This window comes from Podarcis melisellensis (assembly GCF_964234715.1).
Source record: "Podarcis melisellensis genome assembly, chromosome: 7".
Classification (NCBI taxonomy): domain Eukaryota; kingdom Metazoa; phylum Chordata; class Lepidosauria; order Squamata; family Lacertidae; genus Podarcis; species Podarcis melisellensis.
In genome coordinates, this window is record NC_138539.1 from 60493634 (window position 1) to 60510684 (window position 17051).

Below are 17051 nucleotides of genomic sequence, written 5' to 3' on the forward strand. Positions count from 1 at the left end.
GGAGTTAAAGAGAGCAGGGATTCAGAAGAACACAAAAAGATCTGAGCTGGATCAAGTCAATGACCCATCAAGTCCAGCATTCTGTTCTCATAGTGGCCAACCAGACACCTGTGGGAAAACTTCAAACTCAACCTGAACACAAGAGTACTCTCTCCCCTGCCCTTGAGTTTCTAGCAACTGGTATTAAACATGTACACCTTCTAATGTCTGTATGACGTAGTATTTTAAACGGCATTTTTTTGCTGCTACCTTTTGAGCTTGGGGTTCATTTTTTAAGGAACAGGGTGCCTGGGGTGGCTACACTGCTGCTTAATCCCAGCCACATTAGAATGTTCCACTGATTTCTGTGACCAGCGCCCAGTTCCATCCTTGGGCACAATTAAAAAATAGCTTCTCTGTGTGAACCGGGAAGTTACTTACCTAAAGGTTCTTTCTGCCTTTTATATCAGGGATAGGGTTTTTTTCCCCCTCCCCACCTGAGAACCACATTCCCTCTTGGGGGAGAGAAGCATGGAAGTGGTGGGTGGGATCAGAGGGAAATATCGAACAGGGCAATGCATATGACTTACCATTGTGTAGAAGGCTGCTTTACTCCCATGGGAAGTCAGGTTTCTGTACGCACCTTCCCATTCGGCTCTCCATCCAGGCAAGGAAGAGGGATTAAGGTTCGAAGGGCCCATTCCAGCCAGGCTAAAACACTTGAGGGTAGTGCAGAGCAGGGCCATTGTAGGGTGCGACACCAGGCAAAGTCATGGCTTGCAGACAGAGCCAGAAGGACTGACCTAGAGAGCTGTGTTTGGCTTCCAGGCCTGAAGGTCCCCATCCCAGCGAGGGATATGGCTTGGGTACCAAAGCCCAGAGAGAAAGAAGGCTGGAGAGTCCATTTGTGTTGCAGAGGATATGCCACATGGCTTGAAACAGGGGCCAAATGCAGCAACCAAGTTTTGAATATATTTCTACTTCCTAAGAGACTGAAAAAGAATCAGGGATAAAAACTCGCCACCAGTTTTGCGACTGTTCAGGCAGTGGCTCGCTAACGCTAGAAAGAAATGTGCCACAATTATGTTCAAGGGTACATTTGTGCCACAAGGCTGTATGGAATCTATACAGTCGTACCTCGGGTTGAATGCGCTTCGGGTTGAGCGCGTTCGAGTTGCGCTCTGTGGCAACCCAGAAGTAACAGAGCGTGTTACTTCCGGGTTTCGCCGCTTGCGCATGCGCAGACGCTCAAAATGAGGTGGCAGCAAAAAGTGCCGCGTGCGCGCGCAGATGTGCCGTCGCTAGTTACATTTGCTTCTAGATGCGAACGGGGCTCCGGAACGGATCCCGTTCATATCTAGAGGTACCACTGTACTAAGGTTCCCAACCAACTGCAGCTTCCATAACTCACTAAAGGATTTGCAGAGAACGGTTTTCAGGCAGTCCGCGTAATGGTACGTTTTAGATTTTAAAGTCAAGTGATGGTACGAAGCTGCGTAACGTAATTTTGTAGTGGAAGCAGAAAGTTCAGAGTATTAAAAACTATGTTCAGAACACTCTTGGCTTGCTGCCACCTAGAGACCAAAATAAGTAATGCGGTAGATTTCCATTGGAGACCTTTCGTTTTCTCTGGTCTGTAAGTGGCCACAACTTGGCACAGTAACAGCTTCTATATGCGTTCAAGGATAACTGATGGGCTTTTAATATTGGATATTAAAGAAGCAGCAAGTCATCCCTGGGAGCCAGGCTGCGATGGGCTGGCAAGCCAATCCTTTTGGGTTTCAGCAGCGTAATGGTCTCTTGGTGATTAAGGGGGCATGGCCCATTTTCTTCCACAGTAGATGATGTAATGCTGTCAAGTAAAACAAAAATTACTGTGGATGGAATGAGGTAATTAAAAGAAAAACCATGCCCAGGCATCATATGGTTCTTTTGAGTCAGATGATTTCAAACGCACATTTTTACAGCTACATTATGCACGTCACCTCTGTCTTGATAGTTGGCCTTGTACTTCCTTCATTCTGCCACGTTGTGGCTGTTTTCAGGGGAGAGTGAACTGATGCCACCTGATCACTGTTTTTCTGTTTCAACCTCCCTCTCACTTCATTTAATTGTAACTTTACAAATTTACAAATATAAACTATCACCCAACAAAATCACCCATCACTTAACATAATATGATAACTAAAATGTTATCTGATTTCTGTGTCCTTCTTAGGTTTTCTTTTTATACATATTTAATTTATACCCTGCCCTTCCTCTCAAAGGAGATCAGGGAGGCAAACGACAAGTGATAGAAGAGTAAAAACATCTTTAAAGAATCTTTTTTAAAAAATCCAGATGCAACAAGTTTTCTTCTCAATGTGATTTTATGTTTGACCCAGTGTTCATATATTTTCTCTTTTGTTGATTTCCTAGTTGTATATGTGCTGTTGGGAATGGTCTTCCCACAAGAGGGGAGGAGCTATATTTTTTAAACTGACCCTTGGCTAATTTAGCTTTTGTGCTATTTTTCCCCACAAATGCCAGGAACTTCCCTCAGTGATCCGAAGAGGCACTTTTTACAACTCTCTAGTAAAAATATTTTAAAATAAATTTATAAAATGTAGATGGGTAGGGAGAAGGAGAAACAAATGTAAAGACGATGCCATTTGGAAAGGGTTAATGACTGAGAATTCATCCCTAAAGATAAGGGGCAAACCATACAGTCAGGAAATATTTGGAACAGCCTTTACAAGTCCAGTTATCACATTCATGATGACCCAAAATCATAGAAGCAATTATTGTGCAAAACTAATGGGACTTAACCCCCACTGGGCAGGCATACCAGTTCCTCCATACAGTGGTACCTCGGGTTAAAAACTTAATTCATTCTGGAGGTCCGTTCTTAAAGTTGTAGAGAATAATGTTAGACTCGGGTGAAATAAATTATATATGCATATTTATGCTAGCAATAATAAAAAATAATCTCTTGATTACAAGGTCTCGTTGTAATCTGTACAAAATATGGTTCTCCTTGAATTCTCTTTAGACATCAGTACCAATAATAAATGTTTTCTTGCAAGCTAGACAGCTTTTGGTCTCTGTGCATATCTTTCCATTTCAGCTGTAGAGACATAGTTCACACGTATCCTTAAGGCAATAGACCAAGATGACAAAAGGTGGAAAAAAAGAAGTCAGGCAACAATTAAAAAACAACACGTGCCCACTCAAAACAAGCACAAAAATACAATAATGAATATATCTATATATATATATATATATATCCCAAGGCAAGCTGTTCAGAGCATAAAAATATCTCTCATGTACTTTCTCCAAACTAGCCCTGCATATCCATCAGCATCAAGTACGAAGTGAAAAGGCAATTACCGAGAACCCAAGAAAAGAAACTTCACTAAGCACGAGCAACTCCAGAGGCCTCCTCACTCTTCCCTACTAGAATTAAAGGATCTAGGGGTAGCCAATGCAATGCCCTCTATATGTTGGTGGACTGAAAGTTCCATCAGCCCCAGCCAGCATGGGCAATGGTCAGGGACAGTGGGAGTTGTAGTTCAGTAGCATCTGGAGGGCACCTTGTTGGGTACTCCTGGGTTACATCTACATGGGGGAAGCACCATGGAGCAGGGAGGAACAGAAGGAAGGTAAGAGTGAAAAGTGGGCAGGAGGAATTTGGTAAGTTAATGATTTGTGGGGTGAGAATGTGACACGACTTTAGAGATCAGGGCAATGAGTTAACCAGAGGCAGTTTGCAAGAAACATTGTGTTGTGTTGTGTTGTTGTATTGTATTGTATTGTATCTCCCCCCAGTTTTCCAGCTTGTAGTCTCATATTCAGTGTACATCTTTTGTATTATTTTAAGTTTTGAGTCAAGTTCCGGTTTAGATTATTTCTTTCAGGCTATGTTCAGTTTCTATCTGATGCTTGCTTCGCTTTTTTTGTCATTTAGAGTGCTTGGTACATTTTGGTGGTTTCTCTGATCTGGTGTGGGTTGTGGCTTGGGCACTCTTGTATCAGTTCTGACAGGATATCATGAAGAATTTCACTAAAGCCAAGGAACACTATAGTGTTGATGTAGTACATCAATATATTGCGTTTTGGGTCTAAGGGAAAATAACAAGAAGTGCTGTCTCATGGCAGAAGCTTAACTTTGGAGATAGAAGGATTAGTGCATTTGTAGTTGGGTTTTAAAATTAATCTTGAAAATAAAAATTTATTTTGCTTTCCACAACCCCATGCATTTATTTGCACAAAGGAACTATAACATTATACTGGACTGCCCAGTTAATTCAACACAAATCTCATTGATAGCAAAAGTTTGTGGCTGGTATGTTGGAAATGAAGGTTCAGATTTCATTGGATAAATATCAAGGTGGGATCAGGAAAAGTGTGGGGAAAGTGTGCCACATTTTGGGGGCACAAGCTGCTGTTGGATTACGGTGACTGATGTTAGTATTTGTAATGTAATTTCATTGGGAATGTATTTCACAAAGAATAGATGGCGCTGAGTAATGGAGGTGGCAGTTGGAAGTTGGTAGTTGACAACTGGCAGTTGGAAATTACCGGTAACAGTTGGGAGTTGGTTGGTTATACTGCTAGTTCTATCTTGACTGCAAAGGTGAGAGGTATGGGGACTTCATGCAGACGCTGTCTGGAGGAGTTTATAAATAATACTTGTTCAAAGGTTGCCAGCCTGACAAGTAGGAAGATTTATCTTCAACTATTTATGTGAGGCATATTTTTTTAAAAATCAGAAATAGCTAACAATTGATTCTGTGACACACATTAACCTACTGAAGTGTGCAGAAGTGTGCTTGTTCTGGCTGCAGCTCTCAAATACAGTACCGACTATCAGCTTAAGGAAACCTGAAAACTTTATTCAAGTAGTCAGCATGTGGTCTAAGCTTTAGCCCCACAGTACAGGATACATGATTCATAAGTCTGCAGCAGAGCTCTAAGACACATGACTAAGAAGTAGCTATAGATGTTGTCTCAACACCTGACATGTCTCTCCCACTCCACTTTTAACTGAGATGGGTGGGACCAGTCATTCATGTGATTCTCATCCCAAGTGAGAAGACTGTGCTTTCAATTGTGAACTTCTATTGGGGTGGGGTGGGGTGGCTGGGTCTGTTTACACCAGTGCAATCCTTGGTGCCAGGACCTTGATCCAACCCTCTAACTCTCCCTTTACTTAGACTGGCCATGCTGGTTTGCCAGCCACCTCTTTGGTTACCATGGAAATATCACGGGGGGGGGGCGTGCATGCCAGAGCAGAGACTGACTCAAGCGCTTCCCCTCCCCTTGTGAATGGTCTGGCAGTACCGCAACAGGTCCCTTCTCCAAATTCTTGCTCAAGCTCTTCTCACTTCCGGTTCCTCCTTCTCCTCCTCTGACAGATCTTGCCCTTCCTTTGGGATTACTTATTTTTTTAACTTCCCATCAGCTGCCAGAACCATGGGATATTTTCTTTGCTTCGAAGCTATCAGCGTTGCTTGTTTCTGAGCTGTGACAATTAGGAAAGTAAATGGGGTAGGCTGCAGGAGATAAGGCGCCATGGAAATGATCGCAGTATTAAAAAATCTGGTATTAAAAAATCCATGCAAGCCACTGTGGAAATATAAATCTATTGAATCATTGCAAAGTTTAATTCCTTTGAAAACTGGTTCCAATCAGAGAATCAGATTTCTTTAGATGGGTATGCCTAACAAGATCTGCTTTTGCCATCAACTCTCCATCAGGGTAACATAAATTGGCCTGCCAGTTATATCAGAACATCTTGCTGTGATGTTTCTAAGAATATTTATAAACTTCTGGAATCTCCAGCACCTCAGAGCTCAGGGTACACAATCTCAGCCTGGATGTATAGTAAAGACAGTTTCCCAAACCAAAATGGGCAGTTTCTTTGGAAGAGTTCAAAGTAGCATATTTTCTTAAGAATCATTTTGTAGCCGAAGTGATTCCCCCCCCCCCGGCAAAGAAATAGTGTTTTTTTCAGAATAATGGGCCATATTTTGTCAGAAAAATAGACAATGGTGAACTGCCATCTAGCTCATTAATGCTGGCATGGTCTCCAGGTCATAAGACAGGAGATACCATATCTGGAAATACCAAGGTATGAATTTGGAACAGTGTTCTCGAAGCTACTAACGTGAGTTTGACCAAACTGCGGGAGGCAGTGGAAGACAAGAGTGCCTGGTCCATGGGGTCATGAAGAGTCGGACACAACTAAACGACTAAATAGCAACAACATGTGAAGCATATGCTGTGGATATGAGCTACAGCCCTTCCACTTAAAGCCATAATTGTTACCCTATATATATATTCATAGAATCATAGAGTTGGAAGGGACCATGGGGGTCATATACTCCAACCCGCTGCAACGCAGGAATCTTTTGCCCAAAAATAGAAGGTTGCTGCCCTTCACTTACCAGACACAAAACAAGGTAAGTTGGAAGCTTTTCCCATAATTGGTACAGACATCACATCACTTTAGGCACACTGGCTTGTATCCAATGCAGCACCAAGCTAGCATCCTATTAGTATAAGGATTTACGCTTGCACAATGAGACTCGCCTTCCTCTCCTTCCCCACAGTAAAAGGTAAAGGGGCCCCTGACCATTAGGTCCAGTCGTGATCGACTCTGGGGTTGTGGCACTCATCTCACTTTATTGGCCAAGGAAGCCGGCGTACAGCATGACTAAGCCACTTCTGGCGAAGCAGAGCAGCACACAGAAACATTGTTTACCTTCCCGTCGGAGCAGTACCTATTTATCTACTTGCACTTTGACATGCTTTCGAACTGCTAGGTTGGCAGGAGCAGGGACCGAGAAATAGAAGCTCACCCCGTCGCGGGGATTCGAACCGCCGACCTTCTAATCAGCAAGTCCTAGGCTCTGTGATTTAACCCACAGCACCACCCACGTCCCTCTCCTTCCCCACATGCATCCCCTAAATCTACTCTGGGGCTTCTGTTTTCTTTGGAAGGTCCCAGTGAATCTCCTCATTCAACCTGTCCAGTACTGGTTTCTTTCCCTATACAGTATTCTCCCGGTATACTTGGTTCCATGTTTATTTCTTAGGTTGTAAAACAGCGTGCTCTAGATGTGATTGCAAGCGTGGGTTTCTCAGAAGATGCAGGACAGAAAAAAGAAAGCATTTCTTCACACAGTTAAACTCTGAGGACTGCTACCGTAAGAGGTAGTGACAGTCACCAAATTGGGTGGTTTTAAAAGGGGGTTAGTTAAATTCATGAAGGATACAGCTATACTGTATAAGTGTATATGGTTCTAGCCATGATGCTGTGATCCACCTCCACTGTCAAAAGCAGTATGCTTCTGAATACCATTTACTACAGTTCAAGAGAATGCCGTTACACTCGGATTCTACTAGCGGGGTTCCCATGGACACATGGCTGATCACTGTGAGAACAAAATCCTGGACTAGATGGGTCTTTGTCCTGATCCTGTGGGACTCTTCTTTCTGTTCTTATATGAACCCACACCCTGGGATAGCTCAGTCAGTAGAGCATGAGACTGTTAATCCCAAGGTCATGGGTTCGAGCCCCACATTGGGCACAATATTCCCGCATTGCAGGGGGTTGGACTAGATGATCCTTGTGGTCCCTTCCAGCTCTACAGTTCTATGAACTTGCATTGTTCATAGAATCTTCCACCTTGAAAACTTCCACACTTTTCACTAACTGAAGTTGGAGAATAAAAAGTATCCCTTTATTTACTGTCTCCCCATTTTCCTGTGATTTTTAATATATATATATATATATATATACAGTGGTACCTCGGGTTAAGTACTTAATTCGTTCTGGAGGTCCATTCTTAACCTCAAACTGTTCTTAACCTGAAGCACCACTTTAGCTAATGGGGCCTCCTGCTGTTGCCGCGCCGCCAGAGCATGATTTCTGTCCTTATCCTGAAGCAAAGTTCTTAATCCGAGGTACTATTTCTGGGTTAGCGGAGTCTGTAACCTGAAGCGTATGTAACCCGAGGTACCACTGTATATAGATATATAGATATATATAAAACCTTCAACAAACAATTTTCATTAAAACGTACCCTGCCGCCTGAGACTTATGAATGACCCTGCCAGGCCAAGCTGTCAACAGAGTGGCAATTTATATTATTACATCTGTTCAGCTAGAATACATTGCAGAAGAGTGTCTCAGCAAGTTGTATTGGAGACTGGTCAGCCAGTGACAGCAAAGCCCTCTTGATCCTGGGCCAGTCGCTTAATGAGACAGACCATCCGAAGCCAAGCTCCTGTTTCATATCCTCCCCTCCCTTCTCCAATGACCTCTGCGAGGCTTTTAGCTGTTTAGCAAACTGGCAAAGGCACTGTCCCTGACATGGTAGTGTCAATACTGTCTGAAACAGATAACCCTCCAATTGTAGAATTATTAAAGGTCTTTTGTCTCAGCTTCCCCTATTTTTAAACCACCTCAAATGCTTACCTCTATAAATGCACTGTGAGCATGCTACTAAATGGATGTTCACAGGGAGTTTGTCATTGGCCTCCAAATGGTTTCCAGTGATGATCTTTCACTTAAGAGGATTGCTTGCTAATGGTCACGGCTGACCAGCTGATATTTTTTCCAGTGGCAGCTAATGACTGGAAATGCCCCCCTATTGGGCAGTCCGACTGGATTCAACAAATGAGTCCCATTAGCAGAAGCCAGTCAGCACAATGTGGCTTCCCCCACCTGCTCCTCTCCTTGCACCTTCAAAAATGAGCTCTGGGAGGGTTGGGAGAACCCCCGTGACAGCGCTTGGAGGCAGGAGAGGGGATCATTCCATCTGGCAAGCTGAAAAGTTTGCACTGACAGATCGACTGCTATGGCACTATGTTGAATTTCTCCCTCAATCTGCAAGGTGTTCCTGTATGAAACTCTCACCATCTTATTCGGCTGTGAATGAGATTTTATCACCATTTCATGACAGGATGTTTGTGTTACTGTGTTCCATGAAGTGGGACTATTGTCCTTTGTTCTTTTCTCTTTTTGCTGTCTGATGAGAAAGAGGCAGGAGCTAAGTCAGAATGCTCCAAGTGTATTATATGTAAATAAAGTAGATTAGCCAAAATTCTGTGCTATTGGTTTTGTTACGCAAATTGCGAACACTCTGTGGATCCCTAAGTGTGCTGATGCCTTTTGGCATCAGTCGCTGTAATGTTCGAGCAGAAGAATGCTTTTGTAGCTCCAGAACGATCGACCAGGAGGGAGAGAATATGCCAGTTGGGCATGTGTCTCTACCAGGCTCCTACACGAGAGTAGGGCGCTCCTAACACCATATACCATCCTGGCTGTAAGTCCTGGCAGGGCCCTGACTGACTCCAGCTACAAAAGCTGAGTCTGCTAAACAGCCCCTTGAACTAGGATGTTGTTTGGGGATTTTTGCTGGAAGGATTGTTTTTTATATATTTACTTTAGATCTGGATGTGCCTTATATGGAAACTGTTCAGCTTGGTTGCATATTTTTTACAAGTTTTAGTTATTATTACTATGTTTGTTATGTTGCAGTTATGTGTTTCTTTGCATGCTGCAATCTTCCTTGAACATGGTTTGAATTATGGGAAGGTGGCACACTTTATCTAATGATGTATGTATCTTGAACTCCTTAGTGGGAAAGCAAGGTATATAAACCTTTTTTAAAACATAAAAACAACCTTCAGCCCCCTCATTCCCATCTGCAATATGAGAAATCTAATACTGAGCTACTATATAGGATTATCATAAAGATTACTGAGGTAATGAATATGAATTTCTTTGGATACTCACTGCGCAAATGCAAATTATTGTTTTAAGTCTTGAATGTAATTTATTTCTAGAACAAAATCTTCAGAAAGGCTCAAAATGCCATGGCATATTTTAATGTTGTAAGGATATAAATGAAAATATATTTGCATTGTTAATTTATTATGATGTTTTTGACCTATAGACAAGAAAGGATTTTTCTCTCTCTATGAAAAGCAGCTTGACATGCAAGCTTGTTAATTCTCTTGATGTACAGCATCGCTGCCCTTTACAAATACAACCACTTTACCTTGTAGCTTATGATAATTATCTGATCAGATAGCAAACACAAACGGTTGCCATGTTCTGTATGAAATGTGTTAAGACACAGAAAAGGGGAAGAGAGAGAAGTTTCTTTGCTAAAGTTGATTTGCTGCTCTAAGGAAACTCACATCACCCTTAAACTCGACGCAAACCGTCTGCAGAAGCCAATAAAATTCACAAAGAAAACAGGAAAATACAATCACTTTGGAGCAAGCAAGATATCCAAGTGCTCTTTTCTGATAGACAGGAAAATCTCAGCAACACAGAGCAGGACACACAATTAGGCAAACAGATGGACTGTGTTATAATATTGATTTGAGTGATTGCACCAGATACCACTAACGTAGCACAGCTACTGCCACAGATAGGTAGGCAGCTGAGCCTGAAATCCTGTAGTCATTTGTACAGTATTAGTATTTTGGCTTTATGGAGAGGACCTGTGTCGTCTAGGCATGAGGCCGGCTAATTTTGCAGGGCTGCACAGTAAATCAATGTGCTGCAAGGATAACACAGAGATAATAGGTTGTCAAACCAAGGCCCCGTGAAAAAGAATGCACACATTGCATCTGGAAGGACACAGAGCAGTGTGTGTGTGTGTGTGTGTTGTTTTATTTTGTTCTGGCGACGCCTCCTGGATGACTTCTCTTTGCACACCAGCTCCGTGGCATCCCTCCAAGGTAATTTGTGAACCTTGGTTCACACCATTTTCAAAGTAGGTCATACACGGTAATCTCAGTTGAGGAGAGATACCCCTGTCAGCAGCAGTCACTAGAGGATGCAGGGAGGACGGCAGCCTCGACCAATCACAAAGCTGGTATAAATAAATAGCATGAGAGCTGTGGAACTGCACACGCTCCAAGGCCAGCAGCATCAAGGTGCTTGCCTTGTTCAAACAGCTGACAGACATGCTCTAACAGACCCAGAGCTCTCTCCCTCCCTCCCTCTGCCATTTATAGACGTACAAGGACCAACTGTTCTGCTGAGCACACCAGCGGCAGGGCTTAAATATTAACCATAATGAAAATACAGAATAAAGAGAAATCTAACCTTTACTCAGAGCCAGAATCTCAGCTAATGCTGACATATAAGATTTCCAGGAAAAGAAGTTACTATGGGCTTCATATTGCCATGCCTTAATGAGCCTCACTTAAGCATTCCTCGTTCCTATGTGAATCACTGCACATATTATACACTTTGTAAATCAGAAATGCAGAACAGTGCACATTCTTACAGAATGTAACATTTGCTATAAGGTTTCGCTAGGAGTTTAGGATATAAAGAACATGGGTTTATAAAGAATGTAGTAGGCTATTAACATCTACATATGTATTAGGATAATAACACTTTATCAATTTGTAGAAGAATGTAAGGGAGTATATTACATTGCATTTTTGTGTATATATTTTTTCTCTTTCTTATACACATCTTTGTTCTCCCCCCTCACTTCCCTTCTTTTTTTCTCTGTATCACTTTATTTCTTTATTATTGAGATTTTTTAAAAATAAAAATATTAATGTTTTTAAAAGACATATAGATCTGACATCTCGTTTTAAGATTAAAGTTATAATTAAATCCCAACATTTACTAAACGCAGGCGTATAGAACCCTCAAACTTACAACAATATAGTTTTCTACGTGCAGAGAGTTTATATATATTTACTGTATATACTACATTCAGTTCTCCAACTGAATCTCCATCTGAAGTTCAAAATTGTACAATCTAGACCACGGGTGTCAAACACAAGGCCCATGGGCCAAATTCGGCCCGCCAGACCTCGTCATGTGGCCCGTGTAGCCGCCGCCGGCCGCCAGCCTTCACCTTTTATTCTCGCTTTTTTTTTTACACAAGAAAGCCACCTCTTCAGTGCATGCGCGGCAGCCTACAAGCCAGAGAACGTCTGCCCTCTAGTGGCGCCAGCCGTTCTACACCTGAAACCTCCACTTTACATGCATTCAGGAAACCTCCACTTGTTTTTATATTGAGCGCATGCCATCCTGTGATGTGACAGATCCAACGGCTGCCTGAACCCTTCTCTCCTGTACTGTAAGTACATATGATGTATGTGGGGGGGGGGTCTGCTTATTGGGGGGGTGTCTGCTTATTATTCTGCTTAAAAGTCTGAGCGGTAAACTTTGGATATACTGACCACTTCCGTGTCACTTTACAGTAGTATAGGGACCATAAACTACAATCAAATAACCCAAAAATGTCCAAGAAAAGAAAAGTTGATGCAGAGGGAAGGCAATTTCAGGAGAGATGGAAAGTGAATACATGTTTGTGATTAATGGAGACAATAATTGTACAATAATTGTACATTTGAATATCTACTTGCCATTATTCTGACTATGTTTCTGCTTTCAGAGCTAGTTATTACTTACATTATTACAAAAAACAGTAATAACTGAATGCAGTGACAATAATTTATGATAATAAAGAGTGGACACATAGTCCTACAGATACAACCGGCCCTTTGAGGGTGACCAAACTGCTGATGTGGCCCCCAATGAATTTGAGTTTGACACCCCTGATCTAGACAGATGATTCCCGTCTAATATGCTATTTGACTGTAACTGAAAACTAGGAGATAGGCTTTGTTCAAATGAGTAACCATGTAAGAAAGTCTTAGGTCACAGGGAGTAACTGTTGCTGGCACTTAGAAATCTGTGGGTGCTCCCTGCCCAGGGAGTAAGAATCCGTAGGGGTCAAAGGTGTCATATTGTCTAGTTTCACTTTCCATCTTTATAGTTCTACTTTTGTCCAGCCAGACCCTGCCCTGTTTCCAATATCATTTTCACCCTCTTATGCTGGGTGTCTTCCAACTCATTCCACTGGTGACTTAGGATAAAACTATACCAAGCTTGGTGATGCATTGTTTGAGAGAGTGAGTGGTCAGCATATGTGGAGAGGCACAAAGGTGGCCAACATGGAAGTTGCCGGAACACACGTACACAGGTCTTCCCTGATCCATCTAGGACAGGCTTCCTCAACCTCAGCCCTCCAGAGGTTTTTTGGCCGACAATTCCCATGATCCCTAGCTAACAGGACCAGTGGTCAGGGATGATGGGAATTGTAGTCCCAAAACATATGCAGTGCCAAGTTTGGCCATGCTTGGTCTAGAGTGTCCCATAAAGGTTGACCAACAGTTTTCTGGCAATGTCACCACAAGGAATGCTTAATGCAATGATGTACTTAGTGAACAGCCTACAATTAACTAGTGAATCAACAATGTTAGTGATGGGGTGGGGGGAAAGCTGATGGAGATGCACACTGAGGAAAGTCAGGATGACACAGTAAGAGTCTATCCCTTTACCTTTTACCTGTAAATGTTGAGTGATCACCATTCACAACCAATATGGGAGACTATTCTCCTGAGCAGCAGGGTATTCCTGCCAGTGACATACATATAAGAATGTACTTTTGTGGGTGATGCAAGGAAAAGGTCTAACCTTGATGGGCTAGAACTGGCTACAAGAATTGAGATTGGATTGGCAGCACATTTGTTTACTCTGCTTGAGGTCATTGGAAGAACTCTTGGAGCAAGCAGATCTTTACTCCAGTACTGGGAATACTAGATGGGGTGGGAGCCAAGATCCACATGAGTCCAGATGTAGATCTTCAGTTTTTGTTCAGTTCCTACTAGTGCTGCATGAGACTGTACAATGAAGTAGCAAGAGATATAGTATCTGGAGAAAGAAGGTATTCTGGAACCAGTCTGGTTTTCTCACTAGACCACTCAGATTGCACCAGTGGTTAAGGGAAATAAATTTGTAAAGGTTTGCAGAGATTACTGAGGGACTGCCATTCAAGATCACAAAGCTGAATTTATATTCCCTGTCCCAAAATTATTTGCCTTCTTAACTGAGTAGACAGTGTTCTCCAAACTATAGCTTCATACACAATATACCTTTAAAGCACACTGGAAGTGCATTCTTTCCCTCAAAGAATTTTGGGCACTGTTGTCTGTTAAGGGTTTATGGGAATTGTAACTATGTGAGGGGTAAACTACAGTGTCCATAACTCCTTCAAAAAGGACTTTAAAGGTATAGGATGTGTACATAGCCTTCATAGTAGTCGAGCTTATCAACAACTGCTTCTTGATGAGGAACTACTAAATGGAGTGTTATTTAGTTATATCAACTTCCAGTTTGAAATAACAGAATCAGAGAATTATAGAGTTGGAAGGGACCCAAGGGTCATCTAGTCCAACCCCCTGCAATGCAGGAATCTCAGCTAAAGTAAACAAGCATTTTGGTTTCCCTTTGAATGTCCCAGTCCTCAAACACTCTGCATTTCAATAGGAAGAAAACTGCCCTTGCAGAGCTCAGGCGATGTTGGATTTCAGCATCAATATTGGCCCCTGTGAAAATATAAATGCTCAGTGATTGACACTTTCCAACGTTACACCATTGAGTTGCAGAGGGGTTGTTTTGTGCTTGTTGGTGCAGCACTTTGGTTTTTTGGATGTTGAGTGATAAGCCAAGCTTTTCATCAGCTTCTGCGAATATATTTAGGATGGTTTGGAGGTCATCCTCTGATTGTGCACACACTATGTTGTCATCAGCATACTGAAGCTCTATGACAGAAGTCATCACAACCTTACTCTTTGCTTTCAGCCTACTCAGATTAAAGAGCTTTCCATCTGTTCAATATACGATTTCTACCCTGGTAAGGAGTTTCCCTTTTACAATGTGTAGGATCACAGCAATGAAAATAATAAATAGATTGGGGACGATAACACAACCCTGTTTAACACCTGATCCCACTGTGAAAGGTTCACTTTGAGAGTCATTGTTGTCTGTGGTTGTTGCTGTCATATTATCATGGAGGAGCCAAAGGATGCTCACAAATTTATCTGGGCAACCAATTTTCAGAAGGACAGTCCACAGGGCATTGCAATTTACAGTGTCAAAGGCCTTAGTCTGGTAAATAAATGCCATATACAGGGGTTGGTTTTGCTCTCTACATTTTTCTTGAAGCTGTTGAGCAGAGAAAATCATGTCCACTGTCCCCCTAGAAGGTCAAAAACCATTTTGCTTCTGCGCATGTGGCGAAACCTGGTAAAATACTTCCGGGTTTGCCGCGTGCACATCCTGAAGTTTACGTAAACAGAGGTATGACTGTATTGCAACTGAGAACATTGATGCTTACCTTAAGACAGCGTGAGCCAGTGCTACAGGTAGTATTTATAACTTGCACTCATCAAAAATAGAAGGGTTTTTACTATGGGGCAAGCACAGCCTTTTCGCTATGGGGCTACCTAGCTATTGAACAAGAACTTTCAAAGAGAAGTTTGTTTTGCAGTGAAGAAGATCAGAAAAAGAAAGCTTTAAAATAGATTGGTCTGTTTTAGAATGCCTGAGTAGACCCATTCAAATTAATGAAACTATGTCAGTTATGTTTATTAACTTCAGTGGGTCTACTCTGAATTGGACTAGCATTGAATACCATCTTTTGTCACTGTGCTGGTTACGTTTTGTTTTTTGTTTTTAGACATCCAGTAAGGAAATACCTTTATAAGGACTAATAAAAAGTAACTACAGGACTCTTCGTGCTCAATGTTATGTCAAACAAAAATAGCAAAAGTAGGATGAACCATGGTGTATTTTAAGAAACGTCAAAAATGTAATTTCAGAATTAAAATAGAAACTTTTCTTTCATGACTCATGAGGTTGTATACGTGCAATAGGAACATAGTATGTGTGGGGGAGGCAGCCTGTGTTACAAGTTTGTACTAGGCACAAAAATATGGTGTTTGGGCCTTGCTTGCATTCGCCCACATAGCCATCGCTCTTCCACCCACCGACCCACCCCCACTGCATCCAAACCCTGTTCCATTGATACTCCGGGAAAAGGGAGAGCACTGTGCTATATTTCCCTGCCTCTGTTTCTTTATTATTACCCAGAGGATCCCAACATGGCTGTTGAAAGAACTGCGGACTTTTTCTGGCCTTGAGGAACCTTCTATCCTCAAATGTTGCACTTTCTTCTTAAACATTTTTGTAAAGGGTAAAAAAACATAAAAAACATAGAAACCACAGCAGGTTTAGGAATTCTTATAATAGTTGCACTTTTGCTTTTGACTGAGTCAGCAGGTAAATCTGTTTCCTTTAAGAACTTCATAAATATCTAACAAAACCTACTGAGAGTAAGGTATCAGAGACAAATGTAAATGCCTCTTTTTTAAAATAGCATTCTCAATCACTGTAATTATACCATGAGTATGTTTTTTAAAAGCATAGACATTTTGAATAATGTTCCAAATGCACTTTCAAAGATTCCTGCGGGGGGCAAAATTGGCTTTCTTTCACCTCTGAAGGGGGGAAAAAAACAAACCTGGAGCGCTAGATTTCATGGAAAGAGACAGATGTACTTTAGTTTGGTGTATATAATAGCAAGATAATATCTTGTTTTGTAATGAGAGCATAAATAGCATTCATATTTCCCCGGTTTGTGTGTTTGGGAGGGAAAGCACATTACATTCTTGATCATGTAATGGACGGGGAAGGAAGTTTTGCTTCAAAAGCATAGCTATTTGCTACTAAAAACAGCATTTGCTTTTTTCATACTAGTTTTAGAGAGGAGTGCAGAACTAAAGAAAACACATTTAAAAGATGCCAACAGTTAAATAATCTAGTGGTGTCTTGTTAGCGTATTACACCTTGGGGTGGGTGGGGAGGCTGGATGAGCTACCCACCAGAAGAGGTAGTGCTCAGTTTCTAAGCAGGGATGAGTAACCTGTGGCCCTTGAGATGTTGATGGGCTCCAGCTTCCATCAGTCCAAGCCACAGGGCCAGGGATGATGGGAGTTGTAGTCCAACAACATAAGGAGCGTCGCAAGTTCCCCATTCCTGCTCTAAGCTAATTTAAAAGGTCATACAATGGTTAGTGTAAATCATGTGTGTATGCACAAAGGGGCCTCAAGCCTCTGCCCATGAATCAGGAGACACTCAGAGCGGTGGCGAGACCTTGTGTTTCCATCTTGAGTTTCTACACCTTGGGCTCTCG

The 17051-nt window shown here is 42.0% G+C and overlaps 1 long non-coding RNA gene across 1 annotated transcript in view; it reads left to right on the top strand.

The window, feature by feature from the left end:
* The first annotated feature begins 3125 nt into the window (after window positions 1-3125).
* Window positions 3126-17051, top strand: part of LOC309374474 — a 31270-nt gene continuing 17344 nt past the window's right edge. Inside the window, exon 1 of the long non-coding RNA XR_014170595.1 lies at window positions 3126-3620. This is a non-coding gene — a long non-coding RNA (uncharacterized lncRNA). The remainder of the gene's footprint in view (window positions 3621-17051) is intronic.